This window comes from Podarcis pityusensis (assembly GCF_964106645.2).
Source record: "Podarcis pityusensis genome assembly, chromosome: 14".
NCBI classification, from domain to species: Eukaryota; Metazoa; Chordata; class Lepidosauria; order Squamata; family Lacertidae; genus Podarcis; species Podarcis pityusensis.
Window position 1 is genome coordinate 46,413,579 of NC_138039.1, and position 21,908 is coordinate 46,435,486.

The following is a 21,908-nucleotide window of genomic DNA, read 5'->3' on the forward strand; positions in this document are numbered from 1 at the left end:
TGAATGCATTTGGAGGGCACCAGGTTGGCTAAGGCTGATACAGATTTCCAAAAGGGAAGCCTGTTCAGGAGCAGTGTCATCACCTGGTTGGAAGAAGGCAGGTAGGCAGGAGCTGGCTGAGGGCAGATTAGGGTTGAGGGGCGGTGCTCCATTCACCATAATGGGCCAGCCTCCCCTGCATTCTCTGTCCAGGCAAGCAAGAGGCATCATCAGATTACCAGGGAAACAGCCTGGGGGGGGGGAGCAGGGTGGCCTAGAGAGACTTCTGAGGGTTAGATGGAGAGGCATGGAGGGCCCCATTCAGAGCCTAGGCCTGAGGCTCTCTATTGCAGCCTTCATCTTCTGTGTCAGACCCCAGATCTCCTTCATCTCCCTACTTTGATCTAAACTTTTTTTAAAAAAATAAAAACCCCACATCACTTATAGGGCAGCTTCACTTGTTGCAAAACATAGAGCAATGAGACTAGCCAAGGAAGTATGCTAGATGCTAGCTAGATAAGGCTTGTTTTAGTTTTCACATGCACAAACTAAAGGAGCCGACTGAGAGTGAGGCCGAGGGCCCAATCCACGGTTAGCACACAGAGTCCTGGAATTTCTGTTATCCCCTCATGCGACCCTCCAGATGATGGTGGACTCCCAACTTCCATCAGTTACAGTCAATGATCGGGGTTGATGAAAGTTGTGTGCAGAAAAATCTGAAGGGCCACAGGTTTTCCAACCTTGCTCTATGGTGAAACATAAGGCTAGCTGGAGCTGATTGGAGTTGTAGTCCAAACCATCTGGAAGTTGATAGTTTAACTGGCGTAATTAGTTTGAGTGTTGAGTAGCAATGGGCGAATCTGTCAATTTTGGTTTCTCAGTTTTTTATTTTTCCAAGCTTAGATTCAGTTCTTCACAATTTGTTTCCATTTAACTCAAAAAAGTCATGAAAATTCACCAGACTTTGTGCACCAATTACTCCAAATATACATGTTTTTCTAAAGCAATTTTTCCTAATGCAATGCATTTTTGTATGTCGTTCTCACTAATTTATACCTTTTTATGCACACTACCCCATGTACATACTTTTATGTACATTATTTGGCTAAAGAGCTGCGTTGCAAAATTCGGAAAAGCACCGGTTTCGAAGGTTGGCTGAGTTTCAGTGGTGTATTGCTTTGGATAGTGCCCATTAGATGGGCTCACAAGCTGAATTGCATTTCTCCCTGATCTATAGTGTTGAAATGTGTATGTGAAAGACATGGTGCTTTCATGAGTGGATCTGCAGAAAAGTGTTCACACAGAAAAGTGCATCAGAAAAGGGAGAGGAGGATTCAAGGACTTTGTACTTCTTTCTTTGCCTTTTTGAATGTGACTGTTGGTTGGGCTCCTACAGATGCCATGGCTTTTTGACTGTATACCCCAGGGGCTGGCTGTGTCTTGCCATATTAACTTGAGAGGTGAGCAGAGAGGGGGAGTCAGGAGATAGTAAAAATAACTGTTCCTTCATGCCAGAGGAGGTGAGAAGCAACAGCGTTTGGTTCTGCTTCTGCCTCTCACTTCATTCTTTCCAGGAGTGAAACTCCCAAGGGAAAAACAGAAGTGGCCTATGGGTTGATATTCCAGCACTGATTATAAACAGCCGGCATTAATGGTGTAATTTATATAGGCCGTGTATACCTGAATGGTCCATCTTGTCCATTTATAGAGGGAAAACAGGAAGGAACATATCTGATGATAGAACAGCATGTTCCATGCCCTTTGAGTTGTGGTGAGCACCCTCTGGCCTGACATTGTGACACCAGGTGTGGAGTAGGCAAAGAAGCGGCTAGGCCAAAAAGGGATTTGCATTCACCCACCAAATACTGTGCAATGCCCATCCCCCACCCCGGGTGCTGCTCTTTGCAAGCCTGGCAGTCAGCTGATCATTGGGGTTTGCATAGAGCCATATGCAGCTCTTTGAAGCCCCAGCAACCAATTGATTGTCAGGGTACCACAGCACAGCACAGTTCTATGCAAGGGCTGACAATCAGTTGATGGCACTTCAAAGTGCCATGCATAGTTTCATTTATCTGAAAGGCTTTGGGCGCTGAGTGATTAGAAGGGTTGTGTGTCGGTGACCTACCTAACTGCAGTTGGTTACAAGTCTGTGCCCATTACAGACTTGTCGCCCATTACTATCCTGTCAATGTATCATGTTACACACTCACAATCAGGATAATTTAACCTTTTTATGATTCTTTTAACAAATTAAGATATGCATATACCACTTTTCAGGTGAACCTCACAAAGGAATTTGCACAGATATGTTCGAAAAATAAGCATCAATTAAAACTATATACAGGTAACAAGTCCTTTTGAAATCCAGCTCTCTCCTCCCTTTGGACAAGATGATCCTTAGGTAGCCCTGTGGTGAAAGTTGATGGAGGGCAAGGCCGCCTCATTTGGATCACCAGCTACTAGATGGTGGACCATCAACAGACTGAAGAGGTGACAGATGGATCCCCATTTCATAGGACCATGCCTCCAGTGGCCATAAGAAAACGAAGGACAGAAATGTCACACACAAATGGTATATATGGCACTGCTAGGAATGTTGACTGTTACACATATAGATGTGGTGGTTAAAATGAGAAAGGGAAAGAAAGAGGAAGGGAGGAGGGGACGGGAGGTTGGTTTTTCCTGTTTTGGCTGTAATACGTGAAGGATGTGTGCATCCTCTAGTAGCAAGACCCATGAACAAGAGTGAGATCTACAGATCCCACTTCAGGAAAGAAGAGGTATGAGTCTCTTGCATGCCTTTTCCCACTCCGACATGAAGGATGAACCAGCTTAGCTTGTGAATATTGAAGTGGGGGAGGCAGTTTTTGAAAATTAATGTTATGTAGGAAAGTGTGGCCGATCTAAAGGGAAGTTTAGCCAGCATGTGTTGACAGCAGTGCCATCAGAGCAGGATTTAGGGGCAAAAGTACAGGGCCTTGCTCCTCAGAATGAGGAAGAGCCAAAGCATCTGCGTTTGTGGTAGAGCATCTATGTTGTATGCGGCCAGCAAGATCCCCACCACCCCATTCCATGCAGAGAAGCTGACCAGACTGGTGGTTGAATCTTACATCAACATTGGTAGTGGGTCAGCGTCCTCTACTGCACCTGAGGGAAGCAGGCTACCTCAAGGAGAACAGGGGAGATCACATGGTACACACACAACTCTGTCCTGCAACATCTTGCCACCAATTCCCATCCCACAGCACCTGCCACTGAGAAGGCTGCCTCCCTCTGCCTAATAGTAGGGCCAGCCCTGCCAATCAATACCAAGTCTGAGAAATTTTGTTCCAGGTGTCTCATTATGATCACCATGAACAGCCAACATAGCATGCTCCAGAAGTTGGACCCCAACTTCCATCACCCCAGGCTACCAGGGATGATTGGAATTGGAGTTCAACATCTTGAAGGCACCATGTTGGCTACCCTATAATGGGCATCTTTCTCCTCCACTTTGAAAGTGGGTGCAGTCAGGTCAAGGTGATCTTTGAACCTGAAATCCAGATTGTTGTCTTGAATGTCCACTCTAACTTCCATTGGGGTGCCTTAGTTCTCAGGAGAGCTATTGTACGGTTGCGTTGCATATTTCTGCTTGAAAATGTAGGGGTCATGCTGGCGTTCACACATGTTAATGTGAATTGTGAGATGCAATCCTCAACTTGCACAGCAACCTTTGCTCCAATACCTCTGTCATCAAAGGAGATGCAATTGTGTTGTGCATAAGTTCTTTGCTGAACCTTTTGAGTTGAGTTGCAGTCCATGCATGCAGAATATTTTTTCTCAACATGCATGCCAACTCTGATCTGATTTTCAGAGATCTTGCATTACATTGCATTGCATTTTCTCCCCTCCCCAGCTGGGTTGAGCTGCCCTTCAAATCTAAACCATAGAGTTCTGCTCCGAACAGGGATCCCAAATGTCACTGTGATATCTGACTCTTCAAGAGAATCACCATGTCACAGTCAAATGGAATGCTGGATGAAGTCAGTTAGGAACATAGAAAGCTGCCTATACTACGTCAGAGCATTGCTCCTTCTAGTTCAGTATTGTCTCTACCAGTGTTTCTCAAACTTGGGCCTCCAGCTGTTGTTGGACTACAACTCCCATCATCCCCAGCTAGCAAGACCAGGGTGATGGGAGCCGTAGTCCAACAACAGCTGGGGACCCAAGTTTGAGAAATACTGGTCTATACTGACTGGCAGCAGTTCTCTTGGGTTTCAGGCATGTCTTTCCAAATCTTACCTGGAGATGCTGGGGATTGTACCTGGAACCTCCTGGCCGCAAAGCACATGCTATATCACTGTGCCTCTTCCCCTGAAAACTTAAACACAAGGCACTCACTTTGGTCAAGCAATTAATCCTCCAATGGAAAGGGGAACTTGAAGAACTCTGTGGCTCACAACAGACCTGGGCTATGGACGATAGCATTTAAAATGAACTCATTAGCTGTTGTTTCTGTTGTACCCTTCAACTCTCTCTTCCCATTAATCTGTGGCAAAGGAATATAATAAATGCTGTTAGGTATATCCCATCCTGCATCCCCCTTTTTCTGCTCCCAGCTGTGTTTTTGATTCCCACCCCATCACATCTCTGCTCTGTGGCCCCTGTGGTCCAACTTGGCTCTTGTGGCCTCTCCATCTCTCTTTCTCTCTCTCTTTCTCTCTCTTTCTCTCTCCTGCATTGCTTCTCCACCTAGTCCCAACTCCCCGCTAGCATAGCCAGCTATTAATAGAGCAGTGGATTTATCGAAAGAGGCAAGCTGACTGCAGCACTCCCCTTGCAAGAGAGTGCCCTGAGCTAATGGCAGGCATCCATTGGGCAGCAGCTGAATGCGCATGGCCACTCAGAGGGCGGTGCAATGTGGCTGGCAGGTGTAAGAGAACCCATGCATGGTGGTAGGCCAAAGGGCATCTGTTTCATCAGAACACAGAATAACCAGGAGCTGGAGAATGAGAAGCACAGCCAGTATTTGGATGGACAGGGCCATAATATTCATGGGTAGCAGAAGGATGCAGAGTTAACATCAAGAATGACAAGACATTCATGAGGAACATCAAGTTACTAGATATTCATGAGTAGCCCATACCTTCACAGGTGTCAGACATTCATAGCCGGGAGATCTGTGGATAACTAACAGCAAGGTTTCTGCCTCCAAATTTTTAAATAGTAGCAGCAATAACGAGATTTTAGAAGGGAAGAAAGAGAAAATGTTGAGTAAAAGGGTCCCTCCAATTTCCTCAAATTTACATACAAATTGCAGAGGAAAAATGGGGGTGGTCACCTGATTTTTTTAAAAAAACAACCTTCTCCTTTTTTCTGCCTTCACCCCTTTTCTCCTATATGTCCACCCTTCTAGTTCCACCCCATTAATGCTGGGCTAGATCTCTTGGCCCAACCAAGATATCAGATCGTCCTGGTCATCCCATGGCATCATGAGGCCCTGCCCCAAGATCCTCAGTTGTTTGGGGCACCAGAGACCTGAGAACCCTCCTGCCCACTCCTGCTGCATGGAATGCTAAGCAGTATCAGACAGATAAGTGCCCTTTGGGGTTTCTTGGAGTCTAGAGTACAGCAGGGAGGAATTTCTCCTTGTTCCCTCCGACTGATGGCCATCGAAATGGAATTTATACTTGCCTGGCCTCTTCTTTCCTGCCTGTCAAAATGGCCAAGGATAGGCTTTCTTATTCTCTTCCAAGTCTGGGCTCTGACATTTTGATACTATACAGTCCCAAATATATCCACCAAATTCTACCCGTGGCCAGTGAGATTCCTGGTTAGAGCCTCACATATGCTAATATAGATGTTGCTGGACCACAACTTCCACAATCCCTGAACCACTGACCATGATGGCTGAGGCCCATGGAAGCTGGAGTCTAGCAATACCAGGGGCTAGAGATTTCCACATCTTGTTCTAGGACAACATTGACTCTTTGGGCTGGCTTGACTGCCACCCTTCAAAATGGGTACGGGGCCATTTAGTTTAGCATCCAGTTCCCCACTGTGACCAACCAGGTCGATCTCTGAAACCTAGAAGCAAGGCTTGATATCAGTAACTTTGTCCCCAGCAGCTGATCTTCAGTGGCCTAGCGTCTCTGATTCTGAAGGTTCCATAGAGCTACCATGAACAGTAACAATGGATAGATGGATTCTTCGTGAATTTGTCTAATCACCCTTTAAAACCATATGAGAAAATGCCTAATCCTTCATCTCATATCAGTGAAGGAGCTGTGTGTGTCTGAAAGAGAGGTGGGGGAAATGGGGGGGGGGAGATAACAGGAGTTGGAATACATAGAAGTAGCCAGCAAAGCTCCCTCCAGATATTGCCCAACGAAAACTCTCATCAGTCCCAAGTAGCATAAGCAATGGTTAGGGAAGATGGGAATTGTAGTACATCAACATCTGGAGGGAGCTAGATTGGCTACTCATGGACTTGAGCAAGGCGGAAAGCTGAGTTGCCAGGAGAGGGAGCAGTAAAGTGGCTAAGAAGCCAAGCAGAAGTTCTTAAAGTTGCTCAGCTATGCGCCAATATGACCATCAAGAGTACAGGGACCTCTTGGTAGCACCGGAGGAGGATTGCAAGCAGCGAGAAAGCCTCCTTTGAGTCACCAATGTTCCTGACAGATTGGTCCCCTCTTGAGGTTGTTTGCAGATGGCCAAAGTGTTTGACCATGGACCTGCTGAATATGATTATGTCCTCTGCGCAAGGAATTCAGAACCCTTGAAGGGGGGAGATCAGGCAGCCAGCTAGTTGCTGAAATGTGGCTACAGCCCCCTGGAGGTTAAATGGCACCTTAAAAGAAATGTGTTGGTTTTTTAAAGATGGAATTGGATGTAGCAGTATTTGCCAACAGCTTTGCTTTAAGACTAGACGAGAAGATCACTATTAGGCCTCGGATTCTCTACACATCGGCACATTGAGCTCCTGATATCAGGCAAAAATGACTAAGCCTCCCCAGATATAGCTAGTCTAAAGCAAAGCATGGCAGTTATGTTCGGTCATCATCTTTAAATGGTGTGTGTTGGATTTTGTCAGTTTCGTCCCCCTTGAGCTTCTCCGTGTGAACACAGCAGAACAGACTGTGTTACACGTTGCAGGTCACTCGGAACTCACATGGGATTTGGTGGGACTGTAGGAAGGAATAGCAAGAAATAAAAAGATGCAGTACTTCCTCAGAAGTTGAACAAGTGAGACATGCAACAAAATCTTGCAGCCCAGAGTGCTCCTCTTCACTTTAGAAGCCAGCCATACCCTAGTCAGTATTTCATGGCCACTGAGCATGCTCAGTCCTCATGGAACTATTTTTTGAGGGGTGTTTGTTCCACCTCTCATGTTTTTCTTTCTAAATATTTGTTTCTGTGCCTCCTGCAAACCTTGGGGTTTCCCCAAGCCTGTTGAAACTTCCCACTTGTGTGCTATTTTGGTTCCATGAGGACCAACATCTAGCCTTAAACAGCAGAGAAAGAGAGAATGCCATTTCATAAAGGCTATGAGAGCCAGTGCAACATGGTGCCAAGAGTAAGATCCAGGTTTAAAACCCCACTCAGTCAGTTAATCAGGTGACTCTCCTAAACTTCTCCAAGGATGAAATAAAAAGGTAATTACATTTTATTTAGAATATTCTCAATGAGACTTTCTAGACACAATTTCCAAAATTTGTTCCTTGGATCTTTTTTCTTTACCCCTTTTCTGTTTCTTCTTCTCTTCTCTTCTCTTCTCTTCTCTTCTCTTCTCTTCTCTTCTCTTCCTTCTTGTGGCTGATCTTAGGGCTCATCATGCTTCAGTTGATTGGTGAATGGTCTGTTGGCCCCTTGATTAGTGGTGAAGCTGCTGCAGGGAACGAAAGGCAGCAAGTTGCTAGAAAGTGACTCTCTCACAGTGCCACCCCTCTTAACCCGAGGTCTTAGTGAGGGTAGCTTCATGCTCAGAGAACATAATGCTTTTCTGGAGCGGATGGTAGGGCAGTTTGGCAGTGGGTAGGTGTGAAGAAGAAAGTCCTCAGCCACCAAAGGCCTGAGAAATTAGCTGTCCCCACAGTCTCAGATAAATGGTCAAGATGATGGACCATTCAGATCTGAGCAATCTTCACTACTGTTTGATTTATTTATCTAAGCAGGGTGGTTTCCAAATAGCTTGTTTAGTCAGTACAAGGATTTATCCTTGTGCAACAAAACTTCCCCCCTCCCCTCACGAGCCCCTTAAATCTATTCAGGGTTCACCTCTAACCCTTAAGAGCAGGTGTATATTTGGAGAAGGCATATAGAGGGGCACGAGTCCAGTTATATAAACAGAAATCCTTATCCTGGTGGAACATGTTAGTTGGAAACAACCTCTAATTCATATCCCACACATTCAACGTAACTTTTTGTTCTAACAGATTTGTAAATTGGGGTGTGTGTGTTCCAAATACATGAAATTAGCACTCTAAAGCAGGGGTCAGCAACCTTTTTCAGCCGTGGGCCACTCCACCATCCCTCAGACCTTGTGGGGGGCCGGACTATATTTTTTTTGGGGGGGGGGGAATGAACGAATTCTTATGCATCACAAATAACCTAGAGATGCATTTTAAATAAAAGCACATATTCTACTCATGTAAAAACACCAGGCAGCCCCACAAATAACCCAGAGATGCATTTTAAATAAAAGGACACATTCTACTCATGTAAAAACATGCTGATTCCCAGACTGTCCATGGGCCAGATTGAGAAGGTGATTGGGCCGCATCCGGCCCCCGGGCCTTAGGTTGCCTACCCCTGCTCTAAAGCAGCGAAAGCCCTTTCAAATATACAACAAAATCAGACTTCTCTAAATTCAAGAATGCTCACATCCTTGTGCAAATGTTTATGTTTCCCATTTTTTCGTGAGTACGCATAGCCAGAACAAACGATTTACAAACAGGGCAGGTCCAACTGTTAGGCAAAGGGAAGCAGTTGCCTCAGGCAGATGGTTTTATGTGTCCCAAAAGGATAGCAGATGATTAGTTATTTAAGCTTTTATTATTGGGGGTTTTTCACTACTTGGAAAGGGTCGGTGCATTTGTGGGATGTTCCACCACAGATGCCATAATAATGTGACTAACCTCAGATACCTTCAGCTCAGTGGGGGTGACTTTCATTGCTCTGCCTTAGGCAGCAAAATGTCTTGGGCTAGCCCTGGTTATGAAGGCTGTCTGAGGAACATCAGGATAGTAAAATTGTCAGATGTTCATTTGCTTGATTGCTTGTTTGTAAAAAGAACACTTCCCGCCTCGCTCAGAATACAGAAGGTGCCCTCTCCTATTTTAAAACATGACAGCATCAAAGAAAAAAATCCACAGCTCCAGTGTTCCCCTGTTTTCATTGGATAAACTTATCGTTTTTCCACCCAGAAGCAGGACATAGGACTTAGAACTGGTCAAATCCCAGGCCCAAGGAGCTTCTAGAGACAGCCTTGCAAAAAGTCCCAGGAGAGGTAGAAATGGCAGTAGTCAAACTGGGAGCCCCATATCCAAGCAGAAAACCAACCCACCCAGCCAAATACATAAACAGGCACCTAGATGTACAATACATGCTGGGGAAAAGAGCCCACAAAAAAGAGGATCTAGCAAAAGCCCAGTCGCTACACTTAGTGTTATGAAATGTGATCCGGCATAGACAGGCAGTGCCTTATGTAGTGTGGCATAGAAAGTGAAACTAGAGCTATGACTAGAGCACAAGTCTTAGTGTATTTGCTAATTGCTTTCAGACAATAAGAGTTACTGTTAACGTGCTACAATCTCTGACATTCATTTAACACAGGATGCAATTTGGTAAGCATGTTCAGACCTAGGGATGACATTGTCATTTTCAGCTTCTCATATTTCCCATCTTAAATTCAGTTCTCCACATTTCTGCAGCAATTTTCAAGCCGCTCACCAGATGCTTATTAAAATTCATTCTCATGCACAAATTGTTGAATGCAATTTTGACTAATATACACATTTTTGCTAGGAATTTCCCCAAATGTTTTAGTTTGCTAAATGCATGCATTTTTATGTACAATTCTCCCCAAGATATATGCATTTCTGTACACAACACATTATTGAAGAACTGCATTGCAAAATTCAGAGAACTCTGAATTTCAATGGATAATTGGGTTTCGGTTTGCATATAGGTTTGAGAAGTGCAAACATTTTCATTAAGATGTAAACAAGATTGAATTTCTCCCCATCCCTATTCATAACACAAGTCTCTTACCCGTTTTCCAAAAGGGAGGAAAATGCCAAAGACTGAGACAATGGGATATTGCCTTTGAAAATATTGGAACAAGAGTCGAACAGCATTGTGTTTAGAGAGCAAAGCTCAGCTCAGCTTCTGCACATATTTACAGGGAGTCCACGGACAATTTTGGACATATAAATGGTATCTTAGAAGTTCTGCTTGAATTTAGGAAATGGTGTAACTGCCTCCCCACACTCATATTTCAGGGGTGGGTGGAGTGTCTTTTGAGAGTGGGGGGCTGAACGTCACTGGTGTTCCTGTGGCTCTTTGCTCTGCCAGCCACCAACTTTAATATTCCCACAATGCACCTGGAATTGTGCTATATCACAATGTAGCATCATTCTGAGGGGCATTCTGAGTGGGGGGATGACAGCACATACTGGAGGTTGAAAATTTCTCCCAAGAATGCTTCCCAGAGTAATGCTATGAAGCAAGGAGGTTACTCTGGGCATGTTAAAGACAGTGGCAATGAACCAGAGGGATGCTGTTCGTTCCACAGTTCCCCTAGCTTCAAAATTCACCCACCTCCTAAAAACACTGGAAATATTCCTTTCTCACCTGTATGGCTTCTGAATACAGCTATGAAAGCCATTTTGCCTCACTGCTAGTGTATACAGTGAGATACTTTCCTTGAAGACAGGATCATGATAAAAAGTAGCCTATCTGCCATAAAACAGCAATAAAAACAGCCAGATATTTTTTACAATTAAAAACAGCGCTGCACAGCCGTCTGTCACTGGGAGTTTATGGAGATCATCCATGCTGTGTGCTGTGGTGGTGCCACCTCCTGTTCTGTGCGCTGGTTCTCAGCCTTTTGCAACTGAGACACCTGATAGCCAGGGGAGTATTGTGGAGATGCCAGTGTCCAACAATTCCAGTGGTATCAGAAAGTGCGAGAGCGAGAGGTGTCCAAACTAAAATAGGGTTGCCAGGGCTTTAACTCTGGGGTTTGGCAGCACTCTTATCCAGTGGTTTAGAGGTGAATTTAGAAGTGCAGAAGCTCATCATGAAGCCATTGCCCTTAACCGAGTTCCCAAGGATAGCGCAGAAATGCAGACAGCCGTGCAGATCCATTTTATGCACACCCGCACACCAACAACAGCACTCATTGAATAGTAAGCCAGGCTCATGCTCTGGCTTCTCCTTTGCTAAAAAAGGTAAAGGGACCCCTGACCATTAGGTCCAGTCGCCGATGACTCTGGGGTTGCAGTGCTCATCTCGCTTTATTGGCTGAGGGAGCCAGTATACAGCTTCCGAATCATGTGGCCAGCATGACTAAGCCGTTTCTGGCAAACCAGAGCAGCACATGGAAACGCCGTTTACCTTCCTGCTGGAGTGGTACCTATTTATCGACTTGCACTTTGATGTGCTTTCGAACTGCTAGGTTGGCAGCAGCTGGGACCGAGCAATGGGAGCTAACCGCGTCACAGGGATTCAAACCACCGACCTTATGATCAGCAAGCCCTAGGCTCTGTGGTTTACTCACAGCGCCACCCACGTCCTTCTGCTAATATGCCACAGACAATGGTAAACCTTGAAAGCCTTGTCATCCCCTCATCCACTTGAGTGCCAATTAATTACCTTGGTGCTCTGGCAGGTGAGATCATTGTTCATTACCTTGTAAGGCCAGAGGCAACAAGTTGGTGAAGCAGCAGAGATTACCCTTAACCGTTGTTTAGTAGGCTGTATCCCAGCCCCACAAAGTCAGGGGCTTCTTTCCTCCACATTTCTCATCAGAAGTAAATCCGTTCAGTTCCGTGAGGCTTACTCCCAGGTAAGTGGGCATAGAATTGCAGCCTAAATATGCTTTTAATATTTAGCCTGCTTAGAAACAGACTTTTCTAGCGCCTCTGCAATGAGCTGAAATGCCTTTGGCATATTGCATTTTCCAAAATCGCAAAAATAAAACAATTAAATAAACATAACAAGCAGCTGCAAACAGCCTCTAATTATAAAAATAAGAGAGAGTGCCAGACCATAAAATGTGTCAATCAAAACCAAATGCCTTTGCAAAAATAAAAACAACTTTACATATTGCCTTGAAGCTTGTACTGTGGAAGCAATATGAAGCCAGGAAGAAGGGATGCCTAGAAGCCACCACTGGAAAAGCCCTGTTCTGTGTTGCCACCAATCATTTTCATGATGGTGGAGGAACACAAAGAAAGGCCTTTGCCAGAGGTCCCAACAAGTGGGAAAGTTTATATGGGGGAAGGCAGATCCCGGTTCCAGACTTCTCCAGTCCTGCGCCCTCCGGCTGTTTTGAACTACAACTCCCACCAACAATGAAAATTTCCTATGCTGGCTGGGACTAATGGGAGGTGTACTCCAAAACATCTAGAGGGCTCCATGTTGAGGGAAGATTCCTTAGTCCAATTCATTGATGCCTTGAACCGTGCCCAGGAACAAATCAGGAATCAATGTAGCTCAGACAAGAAAGCAACATCATCCTTACATTAGGCCCCTGAAAGCAGTCTGGCTGCAGCATTCTGCATCAACTAAAGTTTTTAAACACTTTTCAAAGATTGCCCCATAGAGAACTGCAGGCTTGGAAGTGGCAGCCAGCCATCGCTGCTCGTTTCATATGCAGTAAGCCTATCCAGACCATTTCTATTTTAGCAAGGCTATCCAGATGTATAATTTAGTTATGTAAGCCTGTCTTAAACTTTTGCTGCTTTTATCTGTATCTTATTGATAATTTATAGGGTTCTATGTGCGCCACTTAAGGAATTTTTGATTAAGCGGTTTTCTAAGCTAAATAAAGGAACTAGTAGCCATTGATAGCTTTGTTCCGCATTTGTCTACGCCCCTTTTAAAGCCATCAAAGTTGGTGGCTGTCCCCACATCTTGCCACAGAGGTTTACATTGTTTAACCATGTGCTGTGTGAAGAAATGCTTTGGTGCGTCCTGACCCTCTCGCCATACGGGTTCATGGAGTGTGCATGCCAGTAGTCTAAACTGAATGCAATCAAGGCATGAGTGATAGCGGTCAGTTCTGACAGGGTGCAACGGGGGTACCAGACAGGGTGCAATGGGGGTACCAGACAAGGTTGTGCAAAGGCTCCCCCATGGGTGCCCATGCGCTGAAAAATCAAGCAAGGGTGGTTAAAACAAGAAACAAACAAATGTAAACGCAGCAGCCATCTTTACCCAATCGCTATCCTTAGGCTTTGAGGTGGCATGTCTTTTAAAACCAGTTGTTATGGACTTCCCAGAAGCATCTGCTTGGCCACTGTAGAAGCAGAATTCGGATGAGTTGGGCTTTCGGTGGGATCCATCAGGGATCTAATTCTGTTACTAAGCCTCTTTACAGGGATAAAACCTGCCTTCAAGAGACAGGTATGAAATCTTGGTGTGGGGGTGGGGATTGGGCTTTGTTTCTGCTAGAACATTCTCTGCTTTTGTGTTCGGATTCTGTGCCAAATGAAAAGCAATTCTGCTATCAGAATGCATTGTGGAAGTGTGCATGACGGAACCGCGTCATGAAAAGTGAGCCTAATCCTAAATGCACACTGTTCTTCCCATGGGAAGGCAGCATCTAGATTCTAGACAGATAGTTGTTTTCTGTGTGTGTTGGCATAGGGTACATCTAGCTGACTGTTCAAGGCCTCATAAGGCAGTGTTGGTCTTCTGCAAGAGTGGCATCTCCATTCTCTGCCACAAGCCTCGCACCTTGCCTTATAGACTTCGCCCCCAGGCACCCAGAAATTGGCCCCTGCGAGCTGTGAGCAGGGAAGGTTGCTCTTTACTTGTTCGGTCAGTGAAGGGCAAATCCTTTTGGGAAAGGAAGGATCCCAAGAGAGAGAAGGTACAAGCCAACTGTGCATGCTTTGCAAAGCGACAGCTCTTCTCATATTAAGCACTTAGGGGGCCTCCCCACCCTTCTTGATGTAGCCGCTCTGTATATGGATTCTACATACAATTTGTTCTTTCTCAAAGAGAAATAAAGCAAAAGGCAGTCATTCATCTGCATATGTTAAGGGTGTACACTTTTTTTTTTTTTTTTTTTTGAAGAAAAGTCCAGTTTCCGCATTACAGATTGTCCATATGCGGGCACTAAAGCTGTGTGACAATTGTGAATGGATGAAATCCGTCTGCCGACCAGACTGGCCGTAAGAAAAAGCTGGTTGCAACTCCTTGAGCAGGACCCTGGTGCAGGCTGGGGGGGGGGGGGGGGAATGCATATAGGTATGACTCAAACTTGCAGCTTCCAGTGCTGCAGTGGAGAGAACAGCCTCCAGACTACAGGCCTGGCCTTCAGAGAATAATCTTTCTTGCTCTCCTCTTGCTGGGACCTGGGCCAGTGGCCATGCTGTGAGCAGGTGAGAGGCAGGCCTGGAAGCAGGCAGCGCCTTGTGCAATGCAATCCTATGCATGTTTACTTGGAAGCAAATCCCTGTGTGTTCAGTGTGCATGGGATTTGAGCCTTCAGATGCAATAGGCAAGCCCTACTGAATGTGATGGGACTTTTAAGTAAACAAGCACAGGATTGCACCAAAAGTTTCTCATGCCATTGATTGGACAATCTTTGCCCATGTCAGAGCTAGAATCTGCTGCAAGCGGCAGCTGATTTTGCACAGGGTATGTATATAGGAAGCTGTCATACACTGAGTCACAACTTTGGTCCATCTAGCTCAGTGTTGCCCACACTGGTTGGCAGCAGCTCTGCAGGGTTTCAGGCAAGGGTTTCTTCCAGCCCTAGCCAGTGATGGTGGGGACTGAACCTGTGGCTTTTTGCACACAAGGCAGATGCTCTATCACTGAGCCATGGCATTTCCCATGGCTCAGAATTATCTACACCAGGGGAGTGGGGTGAACCTTGGGCCCTCCAGATGTTGCTGAACTCAACTCACATCAGCCATAGCAAGCACAGACGGGCAGCGTTTCTCCAGGCATCCTTCCAAGTCTGAATTTGTTTCAAGAACTTTGCAACTTCCATTCTTGTATCCAAGTATGCAATTTTCAGGAATGGCGAAACTTGCCAGAAAAATAAGAAACCAAGATAACAAACCTTTTTTATAAAAGAATGGAAATGGTTTATGGAATATTTACAAATAAACTGTAAAGGGATAAGAACATTGGCAGGATTATTGCAATAACCTGCAGTTTTATAAGAGTATCTATTCAAAGAAGATGAATAAATGAGTAAATTAAGTTAATTTGGATATGCAGAAAAGATTAAAAAATAAATTTAAGGAAGCGCAGAAAGAAGGGGGAGGAAGTTGAGTTTTGAAATGTTAAAATGATTGTAAAAATGTATAAAACTGAAAATCATAAAAAAGAACTTTGCAACTTCCCCACTGAGTTACACTAACATGCTCTCTGGGAAGACTGAGACCTACCTGCAGATCACTGGGTGATTGCTAGTAGAATGGCAAGGGTTTCTGATAGTGTTGAGTAAAGTTGCAGCTTGTGGGAGGAGGGATCCTTGTGCCTGTGGGCCTTCTGTGCTAATCGCTGCTCTCTCAGCCCCCGTCTACTGGGCCAGATCATTGGTCCATCTAGTTCAGTGTATTGTCTACACTGACTGGCAGTGGCCCTGCAGGATTCAGGCAAGGGCTCTCCCAGCCCTAGCAGGAGATGGAGGGGACTGAACCTGACTTACCACTGATTCCCAAAGCAAAGAATACAGCATACAGCCTGGTGTGTAACCGTGGTGTGAGAGTCTCTGAAGAGTCCCCTGGTATGGAAATAGGGGGCGTTGAATGCTTGTGCCCCAGTTTGCATCTTTGAAATGTTGAAAGGTGGGGAAGCAGGGTGTATTTGGGGAGCCTGCAACAGCTATTTCTGTGATTGTGCGTGTGAGGTTGGAGAGAGAGAAAGAGAGCGACAGAGAGACGGAGGAATTGGCAGCTGGCTGCCCTGTCGGTAACAAGCAGCCGGTCCATTTGTATTCAGAGGGTGGTGCAAGGAGAGAGATGTCTGGCTACTTTGCTACGGGCGCTGCAAGAACAGAGGAGGGAGACATGGGGAAGCTTGAATGGGATGTGGCGAAAAGAAAAAGCGGAAGGGAGACCCAGCAGAGGAAGAGCTGGGAAGAGAGGGAGCAAGGGTGGAAGTGGGACCAACATAGTTTGCTGTGCAGCTACATCCACAATCCCTTGATATGTTGCGTCATCATCATCATTTTAAAAAACCTGTCATTCCATCAAGTGGCTGAGAGAGGTGGTGCACACAGGGTTCGGCACAGCTTAGCTTCACAACCACCCTGTGAGGTAGCACATTTCAGAGAGGGAGCCGTGTTAAACAGTTCCAGGAATTCCAGAAAACAAGAAACATGTGGCAACTATAACAACCTGCTGATCTCGAGTTTTGCAGCAAGTTTGTTCCTATTCATTTAGGACTCAATCTAAATGGAAAGCACAAGAGTGGAGGAGAGTGGCTCTTTGGTGCCAGGGTCCTGCTTAAGGGTTTTGCCTGTCATCTGGGTGGCCACTGTGAGGACAGGATCCTTCATTGCAGGGGGTTGAGCTAGATGATCCTCTGGGTCCCTTCCAACTCTATGATTCTAGAGGGGTCATTGGCCTGATGCAGATGGCCCTTCTTATGTTCTTATGCTAAGTAAAGAGCAAGATCCATGGAGTAGGAATGAGAGAGGATTTACTCAGTTTTGGTTCTCGTTAAAAGTTTACCCTGATTAATCCACACTTTCCAAAATAAGAACAGAAGCACAACCGTCCTTTGAAATTTGCACACCTCTGAGTTTTGCAGTGTGGTTCTTCAGCCAAACAGTGTGTACAAAAATGCATATGTTAGTGAAAATAACATTCCCAAGTGCTTTTTTATTAGGGGGAATTGCTTTGCAAAAATGTGTATCTTGTGGTCAAATGTGGTCAAACTCATGCTGGTAGCTTTGAGAACACTGTCCAACCATCTCGTCCTCTGTCATCCCCTTTTGGAGCAAATAGTAAAGGTAAAGGGACCCCTGACCATTAGGTCCAATCGTGGCCGACTCTGGGGTTGCGGTGCTCATCTTGCTTTATTGGCCGAGGGAGCCAGCGTACAGCTTCTGGGTCATGTGGCCAGCATGACTAAGCCGCTTCTGGCGAACCACAGCAGTACACGGAAACGCTGTTTACCTTCCCGCCAGAGTGGTGCCTATTTATCTACTTGCACTTTGACGTGCTTTCGAACTGCTAGGTGGGCAGGAGCTGGGACCGAGCAACGGGAGCTCACCACGTCATGGTGATTCGAACCGCCGACCTTCTGAACAGCAAGTCCTAGGCTCTGTGGTTTAACCCACAGTAACCCGCATCCCATGCAAACATGTATATTAAGAGAAATTAACGCTAACATGCTGGTGAATATTCGTGAGGAGTTATTTTTATTTTTAAGAAAATTGCAAGCAGATGTGGCGATCAGAACTTAAGACTGGGTAAATACAAAACTGAAAGAAAACCTAAGCCAACACGTTCTCCCATCTGCAGTGCATGCATATATAGAGATCAATTGTGGATGGTGGTGGTCTGGGGACCACAATAGCATGAAATGGGGGTGCAGGGAGAATCTAGCATGTATCCCCCAGATGCACCAGCAGCTGCCTCTCCTGCCTCATTTCCGCCTCTCTCAGAGGTTAGTCAGCCCCCAAAGTTCAGCTTACACAAGGCAGGCTTGACATTTATAAACATCAGACAGTCCCAGAGAATCAATAGAGTTTAATAACCAGCGAGCAAAGCAGAGAGAGACACATCAAAATGACATTGGCCTGTTCAGTAAATGTTATTCTAAATCATACTCACTGGAGTTTTATTACATTAAGCATATAGCAGAGAGACAGATTCCATCAAAGGCCATTTTGCTCATAAAGGTGATTGGCAGCTCAGCAGCAGTGGGCCTCACCTGCTCCCCTCCCCGTTTCAGGGAAGAAGGGGGGGGCGAGAGACCCACAACCACCACTGTTTGTTTCCTCGGTGCTTCATCAGCTGCGAGGATTCTTGATGTAGCGCATGCTGATGACTGGGCTGTCATCTGAGATTTCACTCCCGACATGCAAACGCAGATATCTTTGGCCACCCAAGCAGGAAGCAGAAGAATCTCTGCATGTCTTACCCACTCTGAACATTTCCCAGAAGGAAACCTGTGCAGTAAAGGAGAGGGGGCCCCAAAGCAAGAAAGAGGGAGAAGCTATTGTAGAAGGCTGATTACTTTGCTCCATTACCCTATCCAAGTCACATGTTCCGAAACAATACGCAAACAAGAGCATGCAACAAAATAAATGCTAAATAGAAGCATATTGCTGCATTGAGGGTTGTAGAGAGCTTTAAATGTGCTTTCAGGAGTTGCTGTCATTTGCTTTCTTCTCTTACAAAACAAAAGCCTGTTTCCCTGCCCTCCCCAACCAGGAATCTTTCTTAACCCACACAAAATCAGGTGACATTTTTCAGTGGATCAGTGTTACGTTGGTGCAAGATAGCCTTTGTCAACCTGGTGCCCTCCAGGTGTTTTGTACTACAACTCCCAGCTAATGGCAGTTGTAGACCAAAAACATCTGAAAGGCACCAAGTTGGCAGCGTTTGGTGCACAAGCACACAAATTTCTAGTTTTGTGGAAATTTTTGTCAGAATTTGCACCCACTTTCCCTTTGGAATTAATCATCTCAAGTTCCCCCAACCCACAAAAACAAGAACAAATTTTGAGATTTGCATGGCTGTTTAAGGTAGCATCTTTGTAACAAGAATTGTTGTTCTCTGACAGCTTCTCCTTTCGAATAAATTTGTCTTTACCTGAAATTTCCCCCAGTATCTTTTAAAATTCCCCAGGCCTCCCTATTCCGGCATCTGATCAACACACTAAGAAATTGAATCTCCAGTTTTTAGCTCCCTACACAGACCTTTTGTAATCCTGAGCCTCAAAGAGAGAACTTTAAGCCTTCCTTACACTGCTTCTGTGGTGTTTCTGAGACATGGATTAAATGAAAGCCCCAATCCAGATGTCCACATGATCTCACAAGATATTTGCTCCTGGTTCATCCAGGTATATATCTAGGATTTGGGCTTGTTCCCAAGGTAGCTGTGGTAAAAAATAATCAGAACTTGCTTCGACCTCGGAAGTTGAACGGAATCTGTTCCAGAAGTCCATCTGACTTCCGAAATGTTCAAAAACCAAATCACGGCTTCATAATGTCTGCAGGAAGCTCCTGCAGCCAATCAGAAGCCATGGAAGCCCCTTGAACGTTTGGGTTCCAAAAGAACATTAGCAAACCGGAACAATCACTTCTGGCTTTGCAGCATTCGGGAGCCAAAACATCCAAGTTCCAGGGTGTTTGGGATCCAAGGTACAACTGTATTACAAGATGGCATTCACCACACCAGGGCAAACTGGTATCTTGCTTTGCCATGGCAAATGCAAAGATGCATTTCAAAGAAAATAACTTGCAAGACAAACGGCATCAGAAATAGGCCCCATTCTTTTCAACGGGGCTGACTTCAAGATAAGTATGTAGACTACAACCAACTTGAGAGGGTCAAATCGTAATACAACAGTGAATTTGCCACACTAAGAGGTAACTTGTGACACCCACACCATTTAGTTTCCAGGAATGTTTCTCTATCGTTCCTTACGTTGCTGTTCTTAGCCTGGCATGTCTTTGCCACTGATTCCCTGCCAGCACTTTCAGCGATTGACTGAAAGTTGTCATCCTCAACTTGGGATCCATTGACCACAGTCAAATAGTCACATAGAATCACAGTCACATAGAATCACACTGGATACCAGCGAGGTGCCAGTTTGGGAAAGGGTTTGTAATACAGTGGTACCTCGTGTTAAGAACTTAATTTGTTCCGGACGTCCGTTCTTAACCTGAAACTGTTCTTAACCTGAAACACCACTTTAGCTAATGGGGCCTCCTGCTGCCACCACGCCGCCGGAGCACAATTTCTGTTCTCATCCTGAAGCAAAGTTCTTAGGGAAAGGTAAAGGTACCCCTGCCCGTACGGGCCAGTCGTGTCCGACTCTAGGGATGCGTGCTCATCTCGCTCTAGAGGCCATGAGCCGGCGCCGTCCGAGGACACTTCCGGGTCACGTGGCCAGCATGACAAAGCTGCAGCTGGCGAGCCAGCACCAGCGCAGCACACGGAAACACTGTTTATGTTCCCGCTATAAAGCGGTACCTATTTATCTACTTGCACTTAAGAGTGCTTTCGAACTGCTAGGTGGGCAGGAGCTGGGACCGAACAACGGGCGCTCACCCCGCCGCGGGGATTCGAACCACCGACCATACGATCGGCAAGTCCTAGGCACTGAGGTTTTTCCCACAGCGCCACCCGCGTCCCAAAGTTCTTAACCTGATGTAATATTTCTGGGTTAACAGAGTCTGTAACCTGAAGCACGAGGTACCACTGTAATGGAATCTGCTTCAGTGGCTAGGATTCAGTTTGCATATACTGTATGTATTCATGAAAGGATAGGCACATTGTGAGCGGCTGCCAAGATGATATCACCATCTGGAAAGGAGGCTCCGCCTACAAGGTATCACGCATCCATCCACCTTATTGTGTGAGGCTTCCTGTCCACTCCCCTTTCAGCTGTGCTTTTGCTCTGTCAACCACAGTCAAGACACTCGCTCAAGGCTGGGAGCTGTGTGCTCCATATCCACATACAAAAAGCCATCTTGTACAAATCAGTGCAATGAGCTGAATATCCCGCCATTCAACCCTACCCATCCCTGCCTTAATGTTTGTATTGCACTTTGCTGTTTGTGTTTTAAATTGCCCTGAAAGTCTCTGTACATCTTTGACTTTCTGGGGTCGTGTGTGTGTGTGTGTGTGTGTGTGTGTTTTATTCGCATTAGCCAACGGCCATGGCAACATAAAACAAGCAATATATACAAATAAAAAGACAGCAATGGGTTAAAAAGGGCAATCAAATGACCAAGATTATTGTTCAGATAGTGGCCCTTAATCTCATTGTACCCTCGATAAACCTAGCAACCTTTGCATCTGAGGATGGGCAAGTCTGTCTGTTTTGGTTTCCCAGAGTTTCTCATTTCTTCAGTCTTAAATTAAGTTCTCCACATTTCAACCTCAGTTTGAGCATTTATTTATTTATTTAAAGTGCAATTCTCCCCCCAATATACACATGCTTTTATGCAATTTTGTCTAATAAACACATTTTTTTGCAATGCAATTTCCCTAATATAATGCATTTTTCATATTTTCCCCAGTGATATATGTTTTCATGCACACTTGACTCTAGTATATACATTTTTGTACACATTGCACATCGGAATGCGTGGATTTGTTTTCCTTTAAATGTGAACTAAATCTAATTTCTCTTCCCATCCATCTCCCATCCCTAGTTACACATAGATAATGTGCGTGCTGAATTAAAGTGTTCACAATGTACTTAACATCATTTAATATGCATAATTAATATATTTAAATACATATAATTAAATACACAAGAGACGTAATATATTAAATTATTAAACAAATCCAATACACAGATGCATGTGCTTTTGCTAACAATGCATGACACACAATATTTTTTAAAAAGGCTTTAAGATGTTTTTTCTTGAATGTTGCCGAGGGCCGCCAAAAGAGGCTTTGTGGGCCACATGCAGCCCTTGGGCTGTGGGTTGGATCACCCTTACACTCCTTTAATGTCTTTTCCCATCACTGCTGCAGTCCCTTGTTGACACCAGAAAGCAGATGACCAGG

General features: G+C 45.2%; 1 protein-coding gene and 1 long non-coding RNA gene across 11 annotated transcripts in view; one reads left to right on the forward strand and one right to left on the reverse strand.

Annotated features, from left to right (window-relative positions):
* The window catches only part of CELF6 (CUGBP Elav-like family member 6), a 168,023-nt gene that overhangs the window by 78,123 nt on the left and 67,992 nt on the right, over positions 1-21,908 (forward strand). The gene's annotated exons all lie outside the window — the stretch shown is intronic.
* On the reverse strand, positions 7,602-10,537 carry LOC308462746. The gene is made up of 2 exons (XR_013979302.1): positions 10,231-10,537; positions 7,602-7,846 (listed from the first exon to the last, which is right to left on the reverse strand). It is a non-coding gene; the product is annotated as an uncharacterized lncRNA (long non-coding RNA).